A 7,757-nucleotide genomic window follows, 5' to 3' on the forward strand; every position below is an offset into this window, starting at 1 on the left:
AAGGCCATGCAAACTGTGCTGGGCAAGAAAGAAGAGTTTTAGGATCCTATATCAATCCTAATCCAGGAAACTATGGAAGCAGCATTCAGAAGCCCACCATACATGCCAACAATTTCGAGCTAAAACCCCAGCTCATCACTCTTGTGCAGAATAATTACTCATTTGGAGGAGGTGCTCAAGAAGATCCTAATCAACATTTAACCACCTTCTTAAGGATTTGTGACACTGTGAAGTCCAATGGAGTCCATCCAGATGTCTATAGGTTGCTCTTGCTCCCTTTTTCACTCAGGGACAAGGCATCCAAATGGCTTGAATCCTTCCCAAAGGAGAGCTTAACTAATTAGGAAGAAGTGGTGAACAAGTTTTTGGCAAGATTTTACCCTCCTCAAAGGATCAATAGGCTAAGAACAGAGGTGAAAACTTTTAGACAGCAAGATGGTGAGACATTTTATGAAGCATGTGAGAGATTCAAAGACCTAACAAGGAGATGCCCACCAGAGATGTTTAATGAGTGGGTTCAACTTCACATCTTCTATGAAGGTCTTTCATATGAGTCAAAGAAGGCTGTGGATCATTCATCAGGAGGCTCTCTAAACAAGAAGAAAACCATTGAAGAAGCCATAGATGTCATTGAAACAGTTGCTGAAAATGACTACTTCTATGCCTCTGAAAGAAGTAACACCAGAGGAGTAATAGAGCTGAACCACATGGATGCATTGTTAGCTCAAAAAAAGATGATTACCAAGCAGCTAGCTGATCTTACCAAGAAGGTGGAGGAGAACCAAGTTGCAGCAGCCATCACCTCATCATCAGCTCAAGAAGGAGTAAACATAGGAGAGGAAGGTGATTGGGAGCAAGCCAACTATGTTGGAAACTCACCTAGACAAGTCCATGATCCATACTCCAAAACTTAAAACTCTGGATGGAGAAATCACCCCAACTTTGGATGGGGAAATCAACAAGTCCAAGGGCAAGATCAGAGACACCACAATCTCAACTCCAACAACAATGCAACTCATCAAAACACCTCACAGAGATATTACAAACATCCATCTAACCAATCTTCTCAACCACCTAATCTCAACCCACCATCAACAACAGATGATAGGCTCTCAAAGATTGAGGATCTACTTGAAAACTTATGCAGAGAAGTCCAAGATAACAAAGTGTTTAAGGAAGAAGTGCGAGCCAATATCAAGAACCAAGGAGAAAACATCAAGAGATTGGAGTCCCAAGTAGGGTATTTATCTCAACAAATTCCCAAACCCACTGATGGATTCCCAAGTGATACAGAGAAGAATCCAAGAGGAGAGACAAAGAAGGTGAGATTGGAAGAATGCAAAATGATAACCACAAGTGATGAAGGAAGCTATACACCCCAACCCACATTCAAGGAAGAGCTGAAGAAGAATGAGGTATTGAACCCATATGCACCTTTTCCTCACAGGCTAAAAGGTGGTGTAGCAGGGAGAATGTACTCAAGGTTCCTTGATATGTTTGCATCTCTTGATGTAAATATACCATTTATTAAAGCCCTCCAGCAAATGTCTCTCTACATCAAGTATATAAAGGAGCTACTAGCCAGAAAAAGTCCATTGAAGGGTGGACAAACAATAAAGATGAACAGGGATTGCAGTGCCATTATTCATCCAGGACCACCCACAAAGAAGGAGGATCCAGGGTGTTTTCGCATTCCTTGTGCCCTAGAAGAAACAACGATTGACAAAGGGCTTTGTGACTTGGGAGCAAGCATCAACTTAATGCCTCTCTCCCTCATGAAGAAGCTCCAAATCAATGAACTAACTCCTACTGATGTAATTATCAAATTGGCTGACAAAACTCAAAAACAAGCAATAGGAGTGGTTGAAAATGTACTGGTGAAGGTTGGGAGCTACTATCTTCCCACAGATTTTGTTGTTCTGGAAATGGATGAAAATCCTATTTACCCCATCATTATGGGAAGACCATTTCTAGCCACAGCCAGAGCACTCATAGATGTAGAGCGAGGAGAGTTAGTGATGAGAATACATGACGAGCAGCTCACTTTCAATGTTTTCAACCTCTCACAAGAATCAAGTCAAGAGAACAAAGAATCAAGAGAAGAGCAAAATGAAGCATTGATGCAAGAAGCAAGCAGTGAAGCACAAACAACACAACTAGAAACCATATTGGATGGGAAGCCACATATTCAGAAAGAACCACATTCAAATGTAATCCAAAGGGAACCAGAACCACCAGAGTCATGCAGAGGCAACAACAAGGATCCCTTAGGGAAAGAATCTATAGAAAGCAAGCAAGCATCAAGAGATACAAAGAAGAAAGTTCCAAGAAGATGGAGAAACAAGAAAATTCCTACAGAAAATTTCTCGCCAGGTGATGAAGTGATCTCTATATACTTTCTATCTATACCACCTCACTTCCCCACTATTCCATCTCAGCTGCCTCCGGTGTACACTATCAACAAAATCTTGTCCTTAGAGCATATGGAGCTTATCAACAAAGCCAATGGACATAGGTTCACTGCAAAGGGAGAAGATTTCAAGCACCATCAACCACCCTGACAAGGGTCAACCGTCAAGCTAATGACGTTAAAGAAGCGCTTCATGGGAGGCAACCCATGACTCTTATCTCTTCTTTTAAATTCTTTAGTATTAGTAATAAAGTAAGATCATGCAACTTTGACAAATATTTAACAAAATTCTTATATGCAACATATAGTGAACAACAAGTTTGGTGTTCAAGGTACATCAAGATGGCATGAACACAAATTATGTCAATTTGGGCTGAGAATCTTGATGTAAATCCTTGAACACCACATGATCACAAACTAAGTTTGGTGTCACCAATGTGCATATATGAGCATTAAAGGAGTCAGTTGTCTTGTCTTCATGAAGATCATAAAAAAATAATTTTTTTTTTAGTTAGCTCACACTTTAAATTCTCCCACCAAAAATTTCAACTAAACCATTTGCAACTTCTTCTTCGAATATAAGGAATCAAAAAGTACATTGATGGCACTTGATGGGGCAATTGAAGAAGGGAGATTCGGCCAAGGAAATTTCACACTTGTCTTCATGGGGAGTGTCCTTGGAAGTGTTGCCATGCAACATTGGGAATGGATAATTTTGAAGACCGAACCAAGACCCCCATAAAGGAGGTGATCCTTGTGCTCATTCAATCCAAAACCCCGACCGTCCACTATCAAACAACACTATTAATCCACACCCTTCAATCAATTTCCATCTTCCTATATAACCCCCTTCACACAATCTCTCCATACACACTTATTCTCACCCTTCCCACTCTCTTCTTTCGGGCATCTTGAGAACTAGCCAATATATCAACTATCCTACACGGCATCATCAAGTTCCAAAAGGCGAAGAGGAAAGGAACCCATGGAGCAGCCTTCCTTCGATGCCAGGAGATTTAAAACAGCCTTCCATGAGCTCGAGTTCAAACGAATAAAGGACAAGAAGATACTATCCGAATCAACATTCCAGTTCAATGAAGATGAATGTCCACAAATTCGGGAGAAGATTGAGAAAAGGGGTTGGCAAAAGCTCACTAACCCGGAAGCAAGGGTAAATGCAACTCTCATCAGGAAATTTTATGCAAATGTGGTTAGAGAAGACAAGACCATAACCCCCACCTTCAAAAGCTATGTTAGAGGAACAGAGGTAGATTTCAGTCTGAATGCTATAATTATAACTCTTCATCTGAAATCACCACAATTTGTTGAGCTCGGGTTCCAAGAAAGAATGAACAATGGCCCCGACAATGATGAACTGGAAGAAATTGTAGGTGACATATGCATTGTGGGATCTGATTGGGAAAGCTATTTGGATATGAGGCCCCGGTTCATCAGGAGAGGAGACCTCATCCCAGAAGCCAAGGGATGGTTTAAGCTTGTGAGATGATCTATCCTTCCAGCCACAAACAATTATGAGGTCAATATTGCTCAAGCTACTGATGCAGCGAAAATTGGTGAATTAAAAATTATTAAAATGTGTACGTCGCAAGTATAGTTCTTAACTCACCGGAAATCCACTTATCAATTTAGAAATATGTCACAGAAATTCAAATTTTTAAATACTGGGAGTATGAATCCCAGGTCGTCTCCCAACGAGTTGCAGAAAGGTGTGCTATTTTATCAATTAGATGTTTTCAAAAAGGTTTGAGTTGAATAACAGGAAATTAAATTGATGAATTTGAACAATGTAAATAAAAGCCTTGACTGGGAGTTGATTAGTTGGAGTCCCTATTATAGTTGGAATGCTCTCAAGATTAATTGATAATTAAAAGTTATTCTATTTTGTTATTCTTTACTAGGCAAAGGAAAGTCAAACACGTTGGAATGCTACGTCTGTTCACAAATTGCAACCCACTTAATTAAAATGGATCGATGTTAGTGACTAGAAGGAAATCTAATAGTAAACCCAATTACAATCTTTCTTCCAAGCCTTCCAACTCAATTGGTTCCTTTCAATCAACTCCCCATCAAGTTAGGGAACTACTCACTCATTGTAAATAATAAATCCATAACATATGAAAGGGAATCAAAGGAAGACATGATTATTGGAAGGTAAAATGGATTAAAATTAAAGAAATAATTCTTGTATTAAATAATCATAAAAGTATTCCAATGACGAAATTGAACAAGGCAAAGGACATGGATGAAATAAACCAAGTTAAAAGAACGAACTAGAATGATGAAGTCTTGATGAAGAAATAACTCTTCTCAATATCCTAATGCAAAAGTAGTAGAAATATAATATCCTAAAAGTATCAATTGTGTAAAAAGAAAACCTAGAGGAGGAGTAAAAACTAGATCTGAAAACTCAAAACTGTGTAGAATGAATGTTCTCCTCGTTTCTGCATGTTCTCTTACTCTAGTCTACTGTTCTGGGCCGAGAACTGGGTCAAAACAGGCCCAAAACTGCTCCCAACGAAATCTGCAGATTATGCAGATCGCGCATGTCATGCGATCACGTCGTCCACGCGGACGCGTCATTCGCGTTTTTCCGTGCCACGCGTTCGCGTCGTCCACACCTCCGCGTCACTTGTGCTTTTCCTTTCCACGTGAACGCGTGAGCCATGCCGCCACATCACTTCTCGCTGGTTGTCTCCTCAATTTCTTGTGTTCCTTCCATTTTTGCTAGCTTCCCTTCCAATCTCTAACTCATCCACGCCTTATAAAGCCTGAAACACTTAACACACAGATCACGGCATCGAATGGGATAAAGGATAACTAAAATGCACAACAAAAAGTCTCTAGGAAGCAGTTTTCAATCATGTATCAATTCCAGGAAGGAAATATAAATGCATGCTAAATTAATGAATAAGTGGGTAAGGATCATGATAAAACCACATAATTATAAACAATGTAAACCATAAAATAGTGGTTTATCAACCTCCCCACACCTAAACATTGGCATGTCCTCATGCTTAATTGAAGAAGATAAGACAAATGAGTCTGAACATGTAGAAATTCATGCAATGTAATACAACCTATATATATACAAATGCAACTATGTGATTCTTGCCCACTTGATCAAAAGTAAACAAGCTCTTCAAAACAATTACAAATCAACTTCCACTAATTCTATCATTATACAGTAAGACAGATAAAAGTGCAAGAAGATAGCTCATGAAAGCAGGGAACATGGAAATTCAAGCATTGAACCCTCACTGATGATGTATGTACGCTCTAATCTCTCTAGTGTATAGGGTGATCACTCTATCCTTCTCTAATCATGCTCTCTAATTTTTGTTTTTCTCTTAACTAATCAATAACAGTTAATATGCTAATGCAAACATCATGAGGTCTTTTTAAGGTTGTAATGGGGCCAAGGTAAGGATAGGAATTTATATATGGTTAAGTGAGCTTATAAATTGAATCTTTAATTAACCAGCTTTAACCCAACCTATATACTTTATACAACTTTAGAATTCATACCTAGCTATCCAGAATTCCCTTTTACCTTCCATACTCATGTATCAAATATTTTTTTTTATGTGTGTGCATTGATCCTTGAATTTTTAATTTCACATTGGGGTAATTTTGTCCCCTTATTCATTAAACATAGCTTATCAATGCACATAGATTTGTAGTTATTATAGCTTCACATGAGTAGGTACCCAAATTCCCATTATATTATCATGATACATTCCCTTTATAATTTTTGTTCCCATATATTCCCATACTTAACTAGCATACACAATTCTATCTTAAGCTAACCAAAGATTCAATTTGGGATATACAGTTGTTTTTCCGCTTAAGGCTAGCAATGTGGTAAAATACAGAACAAATGGGATTTTAAGGCTCAAAGTGGTTAACAAAGGTAATTAAAAAGGGTAGGCTTAATTTAGATAAGTGAGTTTAAACAAATAATGGCCTCAATCACATGCAACCATATATACATAATAACTATTGGACATATAGGATGAGATAAAATATAGATTACAATCATAGAGAAGTAAACACACAAGAATAACATAATCATGGTTAAATAATGTAACCATGCATAAAGGCTCAAATTTTCACAGGTTGTGTGTTCTTTAGCTCAAAAATCATGTTCCAAATATAACTTCAAGCAGATTTATCCTAAAAATTAGGATCAGAATTAGTGAAATTTTGTTCTAAAGATATTTTTTTGAAGAACTTATTGTCTTTTCAATCAATTAGAACATGTATGCAATTAACCTATTCTAAGAAAAAAGAAAATCTAACTAAAATATCCTAATTTATTGGTGCTAGGGAAGAGAATTTACCTCCAGAAGTCAGGTACTGACCGACCTCCCCACACTTTAGGCTTTGCACCGTCCTCGGTGCCATCTGTCAGGAATAATGGTGGGCTGGTGGCAGTGTCTCCACAGTCGGGGCTGTCATGGCTCCCTGTGCTGGTGAAGGACGTGGAGTTCGGGGTGGCTGAGCCTCTGCAATCTCTGCGAAGCAGCTCCCTGGGGTGTCTGAATCGGCGTTGGTTGCGGCGCTCACAGAGCTTTGCTGTCTCTTCATGTTGGTCCAACCGCTTCAGTATCTGATGTAGCAGTTGACTGGTAGATGGTGGAGGAGCTACATCATCCTCTGTGGACTGGCTGGTAGTGGCAAGTTGTGGCCTAAGATATTTTCCGTGAGGAACGTATTGATGATCCCGTGGGAGAATGGCTTTGGTGTCCCCAGCTCTGTAGGATACTCCGGCTGCTGAGATGAGATCAGAGACCAATGCGGGAAAAGGTAGGTTGCCCGCGATCTGCACATGTTCCATAGCATTCCGGATATGTCGCAGTAAATTGAGAGGCTGGTATATGAGGATACACCATAGTAGAACGGCCATGTCTGCGGTGAAGGAGGACTCATGAGTACTCGGGAAGACGTAATGGGACATGATCTGTGCCCATACGTGAGTCTCTAAGAATAGCGTCCCAGTCAAAAGTGTATGCATGGCGCTTGGTTGCGGCTTTCTGAAAAGCGTCCAATCCTTCTGGAGCAGGTGGGAGATCTAAGGCTTGCCGTATGGCTTCTTCTGTAATGGGGACTTGCTTCTGGCGTAAATAGATGGACTACAAAGTCAGAAGGTGGAAGTTGGAGTAGAACTCAACAACCCAGGAGAGATTAACCTGTCATGGCTGTCTCAGTAAAAATCCCCAACGTTGATGTGCAATTTGTGGCTCAACAAATTTAGCAATATGAGGCGGAAGGATAAGAAGGTGTTCGTTGTTGTAATTTCGAGCTGCCAGAATAGGGAACATCTGCT

At 39.6% G+C, this 7,757-nt stretch overlaps 1 non-coding gene across 1 annotated transcript; it reads right to left on the bottom strand.

Moving 5' to 3' along the window:
• Positions 1-398: 398 nt before the first annotated feature.
• On the bottom strand, positions 399-506 carry LOC127744437 (small nucleolar RNA R71). The gene has a single exon (XR_008005426.1). It is a non-coding gene; the product is annotated as a small nucleolar RNA R71 (small nucleolar RNA).
• Positions 507-7,757: the final 7,251 nt, after the last annotated feature.

The sequence above is a fragment of the Arachis duranensis genome, unplaced genomic scaffold (genome assembly GCF_000817695.3).
Source record: "Arachis duranensis cultivar V14167 unplaced genomic scaffold, aradu.V14167.gnm2.J7QH unplaced_Scaffold_354584, whole genome shotgun sequence".
NCBI classification, from domain to species: domain Eukaryota; kingdom Viridiplantae; phylum Streptophyta; class Magnoliopsida; order Fabales; family Fabaceae; genus Arachis; species Arachis duranensis.